General features: G+C 37.1%; 1 pseudogene; it reads left to right on the top strand.

Annotated features, from left to right (window-relative positions):
- The window catches only part of LOC149211858 (glucan endo-1,3-beta-glucosidase 12-like), a 47,119-nt pseudogene extending 33,313 nt beyond the window's left edge, over positions 1-13,806 (top strand).
- Positions 13,807-14,595: the final 789 nt, after the last annotated feature.

Below are 14,595 nucleotides of genomic sequence, written 5' to 3' on the forward strand. Positions count from 1 at the left end.
CAGGAGGTATTTAGCGCATCTGAAAGAATATTTTCAAAAATTGAAAGAGGTTTTTATTCCTAACATACTGAACTAGAAAAACCTCTTTCAGTTTCTTTAAATTGGTTATGAGCGGGGAGAAACGAGTGACTAAAAGTTGCACTACGAAACTGCTGTAGATGCAGTTTTTAATTTCCTGTTTTACACATCTTCTTCAAGGATCGATTCTGGGCAGCTGGAGTAGTTTTTCAAAAAACCAAAAGAGGTTTTTGTTAAGAACGGATTGGTTCACAAAAACCTCCTTCAGTTTTTCCAAATACAGTTTCTGTGAGAAATTATGAGCTCTGTCCCAAGACATATTTTTCAGCCAGAATCTTTTTGAAACTTCAAGTTAAGGGAATTTAAAGTGGTTAAAGAATGGTTTCAGGTTGATGATGCTCGTGGTAAAGAACGCATTTGGATAAGAGGAGCAAGCAGGATTGTGGCATGAAAGTGATGGTTCAAAAGATGAGATTGCAAAGTTGAATATGTAATTTCTTGAAAAGAAGGCTGAACTGTTAGCGGAATATTTTGATATTAGAATTGATAAGCAAGGAAACCTGCATAGCCTCCCACTAGTGCTCGACCAATATACTCCTGACATGGACCGTCTTCCCCGTTTTGTTTTGACTTTGGCAAACGACGTTGATTGGGATGCTTCCATTGGTGACTGTTATGCTTTGTATCCACCACTGTTGCCAAATCCCTCTGGGGAAGGATTGAAATTTTATCAGATATCAAAATCAAAGTGTAGCATTGAACAACCTATTGCAAATGAACAGCGGAATATTGATCAAGAAACTCCAGCAAATGAAACTAATATTGATCAGGAGCTACTTGCAGAAGAAATATGTTGTGCCATTCAGCAAGCTATGATCACTTATGGGCCCAATTCTTTCATCAATTCAATTTCAGGGACAGGACATGAAAATGGAAAAGCGTTAGCATGTTGAGATATTTTGCTATGCTTTGAGCCAGAATGATGGCACTGAATGGAGGCAGCTATTGAAGCTCCAAGGATTCTGAATCTCTCAAGCAGTGAACACTTTAGTGGACCTTATGGGGAGGATTTTGTCTTCATTACCAATAATTGGCATACATCTCTTCTTCCTTGTTACTTGAAGACAGTCAAATTTATTGATGAAGACTGTGTTTTTGAAATTGTTTAAAACAGTTTCGCAGTTTCATAGCGCGCTACGAAACTGCGAAACTGCTGTAGGTGTTGTTTTGAAACGCATATAACAGTTTGATGGAAGAATCAAAAAATTTGCAAAGGAAACACCTCAGTGACATGAAAGGGATCAAAGGAAGCTGCTACAGCCATTCAACATATGCCATGTGTACCTTTAACAAAAGGTGAAAGATTTTAACCTAAGTTTGGAATTTTTGGTCATAAAGTCACTTTAATCTCGGTGATTAGGGTTTGGAGGGAGCTGCATATGAAAAGTTTCGGTTGGCACACCTGTTCATTAAAGAAGCTTCCAGCATGTCAGTAAACATATCAGTAACATGGTAATATCCTATATTCTTGGGTTATTAAAGGCTTAAGGTAACTACTGCTGCATAGTCGGTGATGGGGGACCAGAACCGAGAATTTAGGGTTATTCTCAGCCAACACAGAACATATCAAAGCCTTCGGTGTTCAAAGCCAACATGGGACATTAATTGCTCATTTCATGCCATCTCAGCCAAGCGAAGAGGAAGATCTTTGGATTCGAATATTATGAAGCACATCAAAGACCGACAAACAGGGGCCTATGTTTTAGGGTAACCGAGAAGATGTGTCATTAAAGTCAAACATGGAGCATTAAAGGTTCATCACAGCTATCTCGACCCAGATTACAGATGTCAGAGAACGAAGGGGATTGAAGATCAAGGCTGTTATGGAGTTTAAGTCCTATTTAATTTAGAAGTCTAGAAGATTTAGTGGAATTAGAATTTTAATTGTTTTATGATTCCAGCGCTGTCAATTAGTAATCAGCTGTAATTATTAGTTAGTTAAAAGTTAGTAGGTATCATCATAGGCAGTCATCGAGTTCCCCTCATGCTGGAGGAGGAAGCTTGAATGAGATAGAATAAGCACTTTATAAATAGCTGAAACAGAGATAGACGGGAGGTTGGATGTTTTGATAACCAGGAAGACTATTTTGTTTTATGTATAGCAGAGCTCAGTAATACAAATAACTGTTATTTCTTCTCAGGATTCACAATAGATCTTATTGTTCAAATGTGTGATGGTTATTCTCTTTAGTGTTCTTTTACAGTCTTGTTATTGCATAATCACTCAGAACTCATGTTTCATGCTCTGACTTCCTGTATGCTTGGCAAACTGTGTTTCATATAGGTTATGTTTGAACATTAGATGTAAAGTGCCCTGATTTCTATGAAAGGATTATGTTATTGTTTAACTGAGATTTTAGTGACTCCATAAGCCCAATAGGAACTAATTTGATATTTGTCCAGCCAGCATATTTTCTTCATGTGTCTTATAAGAGTTAGCCATCTTTCCTTGTCATTAATCAATATTCATAATCTGTGAGAGAGCCCTCTCAGACTAAGGAGGCTAAGCCTTAGTCCAAAGCTTGGTTTGAAATAGTTACACATAATCTTGCTGATTGGCAGCCTTCAGTGCCTAATTTTGTGATAACATTTTGGTGCGTCTGCCGGGAGCCCGAAGATTATTCTTTCCCGAAATTGTGAAGCTGAACTTCTGAAGGTAGCAGGAGCTCAGAAGGTTTTTGAGGCTGCAAAACTACCTTGGCGACTCCATTGTTGAAGAATTCGAAATTCATAGGTTCATGGTGATTCCACTGGAGTTATGAAGGACCCAGAAGCTACCATTCTTAGTTAAAGGTATGCATGCATAGATTTTTCAGGAATTCATGGTTTCCCAAATCATTTTCCCAAGGATGCATATTTTCTAAGGAATGGTCCCAAATTTAATGGAGAAGATTTGAGTTTAACTCTGAAGCATATCTCAGATTTCTGTCATTTTGCTGAGCTTCTTAGAGTTAAACATGAGGATGTTTGCATTATGTTATTTTATGATTCACTTCAAGGGAAATGCAAAAAATGGATTGAAAGTTTTCCTATCAAATCCGTTAAGTCATTTCAAGACTTATGGCTTATGTTTTTGGAGGAATGGATAGATAGGTCAGAGGTGGTGGCAAACTCTCCTTCAGTTGAGGGTTTCAAACAATGGAATGATGATCATATTAATGAAGAAATAGGTGAAAATTTTTCTTTGTCCTTGTCCTCGTATCTAAAGTCATTTGACTGTAAAGCAGAGGATAAGATGAGATTTTTTGATGAAGTTGCTGAGGACATTGAGAAAGAAATTGAAACTTTAGAAGGTCAAATTCAGGCATATAATTTTCATAATCATGATCATTATTTTCAAAATCTTTCTATGGCAGAACACAAGGAGAGAGTGTTGCTTCCTTTTTCTTTTATGGTTGAGGAAATGTATACTGTTGTTGAAGATCAGTTTGCACAACCTCAAAGTTACAAGAATCATCAAGCTGATCATGTATTCTGGGATCCTGTAGCTGACTACATGGAAGAGTTTTACTCTCAAGTTTTTCAGTTTTTCTATGAAGATCAGAGGCAATTTCAATGGCAGTGGTCATCACAATATCATTGTGGCTCTGAACTCCGATGCAGCCAAAGGACACAAATGTCAAATAAGATAAATGATTGGTTACATTGGAAATTTCATATTGATTGAGCTGAAAGAAGTTTGAAGCTGATAGGGTAGGTAGGTAGGTAAATGCAAATAAGCTCAAGGTTGACTGAGCATTTTTTTTTAGTAGATGAAGATTTCTTTTTCCTAACAGTGATCATCAAGTTTAAGCCCGAGGTGAAGGCCCAAGAAGCTTGAAGAAGATGTTTGTCAAATAAATTTTTGTTCATTAAAAGAGGATAAGGCACTGGAACTGCAGGTTCTTAGTGTACCACAAGGGCACACTATCCCAAGTGGAGCCACTGTTATCACTGAAAATTCCAATGCCAAAATTTCAAAACCGCTCACATTAGTTTGATGCGCATAAAGCCTTTTTGTAATTTCGCAGCGCAACATGTTTAGGTGGTTTCGTAGCGCATAATTCATATTTTGCACTGGCTGCGCTACGAAATTGGGGAAATGGCTGCAAGACTTGGAGAGAATTTTTTTTAGTGATTTTGATGAAGCAAGTATCATTAACCCCGCTCAAAGCTCTCACCAAACTTGGAAACATTTACATGGAATGGAATATGATCAGTGCAGCTGCCAATTTTATAAGGCAACCCTAGCTGTAACAACAGGCTTGTCTGCCCCATACAGTAATTTAGTAATAATCTACAAACAGCAGGGGCATTATGAAGAGGCTATTGCTTGCTATAATGAAGTTCTTCGGATAAATCTAATGGCAGTTGATGGTATTGTAAACAGAGGAAACACTCTCAAAGAGATTGGTCGTGTTAGCAAAGCTAATTCAGGATTATATACGAGCTGTTACAGTTAGACCTACCATGGCTTAAGGCCATGCAAACCTTGCCTCCGCTTACAAAGACAGTGGTCATGTGGAAGCTGCTATTAAGAATTGCAAACAAGCCCTGATTTTCCAGAAGCTGCATGCAATCTTTTGCATACCTTACAGTGTGTATGTAGTTGGGAAGACCGTGAGAATAAGTTTGGGGAAGTTGAGGCCAAGTGGGAAACCGATTAGAGAGAAGGGAAGAAAGTCCTCTCAGTATCAGTGAATCAGTCTACTTGTTTCAAATAGATGCTGGAGAAGAGGTAAAAGCATGCTGTTTTAAATAACACAGCAGTTTCGTAGCGCGCTACAAAACTGCTGTAGGTGATGTTTGTTACAGGCATATTTCTCTGTTTTAAGCAGTCAACTTCCAGGAGGTATTTAGCGCAGCTGAAAGAATATTTTCAAAAATTGAAAGAGGTTTTTATTCCTAACATACTGAACTAGAAAAACCTCTTTCAGTTTCTTCAAATTGGTTATGAGCTGGGAGAAACGAGTGACTAAAAGTTGCACTACGAAACTGCTGTAGATGCAGTTTTTAATTTCCTGTTTTACACATCTTCTTCAAGGATCGATTCTGGGCAGCTGGAGTAGTTTTTCAAAAAACCAAAAGAGGTTTTTGTTAAGCACGGATTGGTTCACAAAAACCTCCTTCAGGTTTTCCAAATATGGTTTCTGTGAGAAATTATGAGCTCTGTCCCAAGACATATTTTTCAGCCAGAATCTTTTTGAAACTTCAAGTTAAGGGAATTTAAAGTGGTTAAAGAATGGTTTCAGGTTGATGCTGCTCGTGGTAAAGAACGCATTTGGATAAGAGGAGCAAGCAGGATTGTGGCATGAAAGTGATGGTTCGAAAGACGAGATTTCAAAGTTGAATATGTAATTTCTTGAAAAGAAGGCTGAACTGTTAGCGGAATATTTTGATATTAGAATTGATAAGCAAGGAAACCTGCATAGCCTCCCACTAGTGCTCGACCAACATACTCCTGACATGGACCGTCTTCCCCGTTTTGTTTTGACTTTGGCAAACGACGTTGATTGGGATGCTTCCATTGGTGACTGTTATGCTTTGTATCCACCACTGTTGCCAAATCCCTCTGGGGAAGGATTGAAATTTTATCAGATATCAAAATCAAAGTGTAGCATTGAACAACCTATTGCAAATGAACAACGGAATATTGATCAAGAAACTCCAGCAAATGAAACTAATATTGATCAGGAGCTACTTGCAGAAGAAATATGTTGTGCCATTCAGCAAGCTATGATCACTTATGGGCCCAATTCTTTCATCAATTCAATTTCAGGGACAGGACATGAAAATGGAAAAGCGTTAGCATGTTGAGATATTTTGCTATGCTTTGAGCCAGAATGATGGCACTGAATGGAGGCAGCTATTGAAGCTCCAAGGATTCTGAATCTCTCAAGCAGTGAACACTTTAGTGCACCTTATGGGGAGGATTTTGTCTTCATTACCAATAATTGGCATACATCTCTTCTTCCTTGTTACTTGAAGACAGTCAAATTTATTGATGAAGACTGTGTTTTTGAAATTGTTTAAAACAGTTTCACAGTTTCATAGCGCGCTACGAAACTGCGAAACTGCTGTAGGTGTTGTTTTGAAACGCATATAACAGTTTGATGGAAGAATCAAAAAATTTGCAAAGGAAACACCTCAGTGACATGAAAGGGATCAAAGGAAGCTGCTACAGCCATTCAACATACGCCATGTGTACCTTTAACAAAAGGTGAAAGATTTCAACCTAAGTTTGGAATTTTTGGTCATAAAGTCACTTTAATCTCGGTGATTAGGATTTGGAGGGAGCTGCATATGAAAAGTTTCGGTTGGCACACCTGTTCATTAAAGAAGCTTCCAGCATGTCAGTAAACATATCAGTAACATGGTAATATCCTATATTCTTGGGTTATTAAAGGCTTAAGGTAACTACTGCTGCATACTCGGTGATGGGGGACCAGAACTGAGAATTTAGGGTTATTCTCAGCCAACACAGAACAGATCAAAGCCTTCGGTGTTCAAAGCCAACATGGGACATTAATTCCTCATTTCATGCCATCTCAGCCAAGCAAAGAGGAAGATCTTTGGATTCGAATATTATGAAGCACATCAAAGACCGACAAACAGGGGCCTATGTTTCAGGGTAACCGAGAAGATGTGTCATTAAAGTCAAACATGGAGCATTAAAGGTTCATCACAGCTATCTCGGCCCAGATTACAGATGTCAGAGAACGAAGGGGATTGAAGATCAAGGCTGTTATGGAGTTTAAGTCCTATTTAATTTAGAAGTCTAGAAGATTTAGTGGAATTAGAATTTTAACTGTTTTATGATTCCAGCGCTGTCAATTAGTAATCAGCTGTAATTATTAGTTAGTTAAAAGTTAGTAGGTATCATCATAGGCAGTCATCGAGCTCCCCTCATGCTGGAGGAGGAAGCTCGAATGAGATAGAATAAGCACTTTATAAATAGCTGAAACAGAGATAGACAGGAGGTTGGATGTTTTGATAACCAGGAAGACTATTTTGGTTTATGTATAGCAGAGCTCAGTAATACAAATAATTGTTATTTCTTCTCAAGATTCACAATAGATCTTATTGTTCAAATGTGTGATGGTTATTCTCTTTAGTGTTCTTTTACGGTCTTGTTATTGCATAATCACTCAGAACTCATGTTTCATGCTCTGACTTCCTGTATGCTTGGCAAACTGTGTTTCATATAGGTTATGTTTGAACATTAGATGTAAAGTGCCCTGATTTCTATGAAAGGATTATGTTATTGTTTAACTGAGATTTTAGTGACTCCATAAGCCCAATGGGAACTAATTTGATATTTGTCCAGCCAGCATATTTTCTTCATGTGTCTTATAAGAGTTGGCCATCTTTCCTTGTCATTAATCAATATTCATAATCTGTGAGAGAGCCCTCTCAGACTAAGGAGGCTAAGCCTTAGTCCAAAGCTTGGTTTGAAATAGTTACACATAATCTTGCTGATTGGCAGCCTTCAGTGCCTGATTTTGTGATAACAATACCTATGAAAAACTACTATTGATAAGAATCAGTGTGATAGGGGGAGTACTTGGCACCCTGTTTTCCATTGATGTCAAAGGGGGAGAGAATGTTGGAAGGACAAGAATATTGCCATCAATGACAAAGGGGGAGATTGTTAATCAAAGTTGTCATTGATGACAATATGGCATTATCGAGATGGAAAATATTCTTATGATTCATAACCCTAATCCTAGCTTTACTAAACTTTAACCTTGTGTGCATACCCTCCCTACAAGGGATCCCTACATTTGAAGCCCTAAAATAAGGAACCCTAGCATGATTATGAGCAAAGCCTAGCCTTTATTAATAAAACCCTAATGGCTAATGAAAACCCTAATATGTTACAAACCTATAACCGTAACCCTAAAGCATATTAATAAAAGGATACACTAATAAAAGTAGTATTGATGGGTTATAAAGGCATGAATAAAAAATAAAAAAGGGGGGGGGGGGGAGGGGGTGAGGGGGGGCAGGGGGGTGGATGGTTGGGGGCATGACCATTATATACTATATTTATATTACAAATATTTTCATACATATGGTCCCATCAAACCCATACAATGGTCCCCACCACAATACACGCTCACTCCTCGATGGTCACCACATTTGCGATAATTCACTCCAAAAAACAACAAAAGTGGCACGGGATGGTTTTCTTTCAAATTGGCTAATACGCACAAGCCCCATGGAAATATTTAAAAAAAAAATAACAGAAAATTATTTTTGTCAGCTTTTCAAATTCAATGTGACTAGTCGGCTCCACATTTCGAACATGGATAGCATATATATTATGGCACAAACCTATTCAAAATACATAGGATTTTGGTAAAGAAATACAGAGTACAAAAAAAGACAAAGTTCACATCTCATGAACTTAAGTGACTAAGAATATAGTAACACACATATTATTTCTAGGTCAACCGAATTACAATCAGCGTGAAAGTATCGAACATGGTGGCAACCTCAGTATTTCATGTTATTTCCGCGTCAACCGAATTACAATCAGTGTGAAAGTCTCGGACATGGTGGCAACCTTAGTACTGCACATTATTTTGGGTCAATCGAATTATAATCAGCATAAGAAAAAAACTCAGACTTAATACAATAAAACAATGGAGGACATGAGGAAAAACCTGTGGATGTTTTTCATCTTGGACATGTGTTGAAAAAAGTCAGACCTGTAATATATTCTCAGAGCTACAGCCATGTGGAGATCAGACGTCGAAACTATCACATGGAGGGCTCAGTTGAAGGCCTAGAATAGTGGAACAGTTGGACTAGTAATTGCCACCTGTGGAGTGATGGTAATACATCTGTGAAAGGATTGAAGGCTCAATCTCCTTTATTTTTCAGACTGTGGCTCTAGAAGCATTGGTTGGCATATCTCTCAGATCAGGACAAGATGACAAGTGTACAATGAAGTAAAGATGGTGGAAATTCCAGTCAAGCTAAAAGGTTAAGACAGTGAAGCATTTCAAGTAAGTTTTATGTACATTCTCTATTAAAAACAACAATATTGGTGTCCTTGGAGCTGGTGCTCCTAAACACAAAGTAGGTGCCTTGGATGAGATAGGGTCAAAGCCCTAGAGGTCGAAGCCTTAGTAAAAACCAAGTTGGTGCTTGGGAATAATTATCATACATTGTATATAATCTTTTCTTTTACTCAATAAAATTATTATTTTACATTTCTCTGATTAAATTGTGAAGAATCTAACTGGTAACAATAACAATTGAAAGAAAACACTGATTCACCCCCCTTTTAATATTTCTAACAATCAAACAAACAGTTGAATGGATGATGACCTAGATGCCCTAGGGACACAATCCATCCAAAAACTAAAAAAATCAAGTAAGGCAAACTCAAACCAATCAAGCACACAAACAAGCTAATGAAGCTTTCTAGCCAAGGAGAACAAAGGAAAATAGGCTAAGAGGCTGAAATTATGAGGGCAAGACACACTGGTTATGATTCAGGAGAAAACCTGATCTTCACCTACAGGAATCGGCGCGATTATCTAACTGACAACAAGCGCCACAAGGGGGTGCGACACGACTGTTTTATAGAAATTTGCACTGTCCAACATGACTATTAGGAAATAAAATGCGTTGATCGAGGATTTCAAGGAAAAAAGAAAAAAACTTCAAATCTCAAAACCAAACTTATCACTCTGAATATCAAAACAAAAGTAGTAAACTAGGAAAAGCATGGAAAACCACAAGGAAAGGGTGACACAATAAAAGTTCATAGAAACTACGAAATGAAAATCAATCGAAAGAGAGGGATGGATCCCAACATAGTCGCTAATTTGTGGAGTAGGTAAATCTCCTCTATGGACAGAGGTGATCCATCTAGCCCTAGAGTAGGTCTAGCCGCAAATGAAACGACCTAATGAAAACTTCCTTAAACTAGAATCGAATAAGAGGGCCTACCTTTTAGAATGCTACTTCGTTTGATGATAAACTCGCTCCTTTACTCCAACTTCCTTTGAGTTCTTCTCCTTCAAACACTTGAAACAAATACACGAGAGACAACAACATACGTAATAACATACAATCACATTCAATTTACTTAAAAATTCAAGGAACCTTAAGCCATTAAATGTAATATGACACTCAATGTAGGAAATAAATCATTAGTTGTATTGATATAAAGCTCAGAAAGAGATACAACCAAAGCCTTGACGTTGCAGGTCTCCTTCGACGTATTCGGGTTTCAACACCACTTCTCGCATCTCATGGTTAGCCTCAATAATTGAATTTTAAGGCTTCTTCCCTTTAGTTCCAAACCAAACCAAACACACTATTCTCTCCTTAGACCCATAAAATAGAAGGCAAAAAGCTATAGATATCTTGCCAGTTATTCAAGCTCCAAAAAAGACAAGTTCAACTTGGAAAAGAGGAGTTTATATAGCTTTGATGGAGGGGAGATGGTTCCTCTTATGATGAGAGAGGGCTTATCTCTTTGGTTTGTTCCATTTTAATAGGGGAAAGGAGCCCGAATATACTCTCTCGGCTCTATCCAACCCAACCATTTACCAGACTTTTGCTCACGAAGCTTCTGGACCTCGAAGCTTCGACTCCATTTTTAAAAAAATGCAAAAATAGGGTCGGCATGAGTGGTGAAGGGATCACTTGCACCATTTAGTGCTAGGTCTGGCTTCAAACTCTGCAAATCGGCACGGTGAAGGAACTGAGCACTAGCGTTGGTCTTGAAAACTTGGATTGAAGCAATATTCTTGGGAAATGATGCAAGAGGGGGATGTTTTGCTCATGAATAGGGATGTAAAGGCATGTTGTTCATGATGGGAAATCATATAGAACTCACTGTAGAGGTCCTCCAGGATCGAGGAATAGGGAGTACAGGGATAGTGATAAAATTTTGTGTAACAGTTAGGACACTACTATCTGGGAAGTTTCACTTGGTAAAATGGTCCCTCATTGCTAAACCTATTGAGGAAGGTGGATGTGGCATCATAGATCCCACAACTTTCAACATGGCACTAATCGTTAAAAACATGTGGAGGGTAGTATCTAGTTTTGGAATATGGTCTCAAATTATTAAAGAAAAATATATGTTTGGGCAAACTTTCACACCATGGATTACTGGAGGGGCCAAGATGAAATATATTTCATCATACATCTGGAGAATTATGGTGAAAAATATCCATTGGCTCTCGGGTTGGTATGGTGGGAGGTAAGGGATGGCTCCAAGATCATGATCAGATTAGACATAGTCAAAGGTATGGAGGGAAATGACTCTTTATCATTTCAGATCCTTAATTTCCTTCATGAGAAAGAGATTTTTTTCCTTAAACAAATATTCTAACGTAATGTCTTTGTATTGACCGACAATCGTGGATAAGAGTTGGGGATATATAGATGCCTGGGGAGTATATTTTTGAATGGGAAATTTATATTGTAAATCTCAAAAATGCAGGTATATCACTTAATGATCAAGAGGACCAGATGACATGGGGGGTTAACCTAAAAAAGGGGCTTCCGATGGTTATATATATATATATATATATACATGTATACATGTATACATGTATACATGTATACATGTACATATATATATATATATATATATATATATGTATATATATATGTACATGTATACATGTATACATGTACATATATATACATATATATGTATATATATGTATATATATATGTACATGTATACATGTATACATGTACATATATATACACATATATATATATATATATGTATATATGTATATATATATATATATATATATATATATATATACATGTATATATGTATATATATGTATATATATACATATATATACATATATATACATCTATACATGTATATATATATATATATATATATATAGATATATATATATATATACATGTACATGTACATATACATACATATATATATATATATATATATATATATATATATATATATATATATATATATATATATATATATATATATATATGTCATTGCAAAAGAAAGAGAAAGGAAATCAAGCACCATCTTGGGTTCAGGTCATCTGGAAAGGGAAACTACCTAACAAGATCAAATGTTTTTGCTGGTTGGCTATCCTGGACAGAACATTGACATGGAATAACCTTTAATGTAGAGGGTACTCAGGCCCAAGAATCTGTCTACTTTGTAGGAACAACACTGAGAATAATGCTCATCTTTTTCTTCACTTCTCTTACATGAAAGCTCTTTGGTAAGGCGTCTTGGATTTTTTCGGCATTGTGTCTCCTCAACATCATAAAACATTGAGGCAATGTTTGAGAATTTAGTTCAAAACGCAAGACAGTGACAGATTTGTCCCATTATATCTTTTGTGGTCCATCTCGTGAAGCAGTAATGCACTTATTTTTTATAATAAGGATCCAGTAATGAGGGAGGATATCATCAAAACTATTGTATATGTCAATGAATATGGACCATCTAAGATTAGAAGAAAACCCATAATTATCAAGCACAAAGATATTTGAAAAACATATGCAGTGAGATTTTTCAAAGGTGCTTGCTCTAGAAGAATATGTGGATGTGGTGCCTACATAGTCATAAAACCGGGGAAATTATTTCACTTTTGGTGGGAAGGGGGATAAGGCACAAACAGTAAAGAAGAGATTATTGCACTATGGGGAGTATTGATTGTAGAAAAATGGCTAGGACTAGATCACATACAGGTCTATAGTGATGCAAAGGGAAAGTGTAGATTGTGTGAAAGGATATAACAATTTCAATCCTCCCATATTAATCAAGTGGATGAAATGCATCAGGTCGTTGGTGAGCGCATACAATCATATAAATTTTGGTCACATTTACAGGGAACAAAACTTGACAACAAACTTGTTATCAAAGAGAGATATTGATATGGAACATGGTAAGTTTTTGTTTTCATCATATGAAGAAGGAGCCATGACAAACGTTGGCATCGTAAATTTTTCATAGATCATGGAGGTATGATGTCCTATAGTTTTTTTGGATAATACTAGAAATTAAAAGGCAATGGAATGAGGAGAAAACTCCTAACATATTGTAAGTTAAAATATAGTTTTTTTTTTGTATTTTGGATATTGGAAGGAAGCATGTAAGATCCATAGGATTAAGTAGTAAAAAATAAGTATTGTATTTCTGGAAAAAGGTTTGAATACAAACATATTGAAAAACTAAGTAAAATGTACTATCCATTTTATTAATATAAATTTAGAAGCGATTTTTTTCTCTCAAAAAAAAAAGACAACTTCATTTTAACTCTCTTTAATGAAAACAAATGGCTCAATCCGACATCGAAGCGGAACTATGGCTTACTCTACATAATCGAGGAGCATGTCTATGACATTTCTTTGACACCAGTGAACATGAAAAAACAGGCGCCCACCTCTGGAAGAAATTCCTCTAACACCCTATCCACCTCTATGTAGCATCATCACAGTAACAGGACAACCCCAGAAGGACAATCTGAGACATGGTGTGTTGCTAATTCCGAGGTCGATTCTAGTAACCTCCAAGTGGCATTCGACTATGCATGTCCAGAAGGGGATGTGGATTGCAAGGAGATTCATCCCAAGGCACCTTGCTACAATCCTAACATGATGGAAGCCCATGCTTCATATGCTTTTAACAGTGATTATCCAAAGAACAATCGCAAGCCTGGAATCGACTATGACTTTGAGGGCATTGATAAACATTACAATTGCAAATGGTAAATAAACTTTACAATATCAAAAAACAACTATTGTGATCCCAGTGTAATCAATATCCAAAATTTAAGGAGGTGCATAAACATTACAATAACCAAAATCATGGTTGTGATTTCAAGGTGATCGATACCGAACCAATAGTCCATTTAGAGTAGACATTATGATCTGAAAATAACTTATGTATGATCTCAGTTAATTAATGAAGGTATTATAGACTCTTGTACTGGTGTGTGTCTATGTTATCTTAGGCAGCAGATCGATAAGATTTCAAAATACACAGGCACTGGAAAACAGTAAGAGAAACACAACAAGCAAATGCAAGGCACAATAATTTAATAAGGAGTTCACCCAATCCTCCTGGGCTACGTCTCCTAGTCCAACTTTCAGTGGTGGCCTTCTTTATTGTGTCTTTTAAGCAAAGTTTTTTTTACAATGAGGATCTCAATTTGAGTCTCCTATAACAGATGATGCTTAGTGGGGTGGTACTTGGATTCCCCAAGCCACTAGAGTACACAAACTCCCCCTTACCAAGTCTCGACCTCAAACTGGTCTTAATGGGATGAGTCCAATTTGGTACTCAGTTCCCGACAGAAATCCTCACAGGGATTGCTTGAACCTCTCAAGCCTTTCTCGGTTCTGTCTACTCGATGTTGCCTTAGCTCTGCAGGTCAGCTCGAGTTCGATGTTCTCTGCTTCTTGCTTCACTCTCTGTTCTGTCTCATTTTCTGTTCGTGGCTTAAATCCAATCCATCCCTTGATTGTTTGCTTCCTCTTCCGACCCTTCGGATCGCCTGC

The sequence above is a fragment of the Pinus tabuliformis genome, chromosome 1_1 (assembly GCF_031772625.1).
Source record: "Pinus tabuliformis cultivar Carrire ecotype Pingquan chromosome 1_1, CPIR1, whole genome shotgun sequence".
Classification (NCBI taxonomy): Eukaryota; Viridiplantae; Streptophyta; class Pinopsida; order Pinales; family Pinaceae; genus Pinus; species Pinus tabuliformis.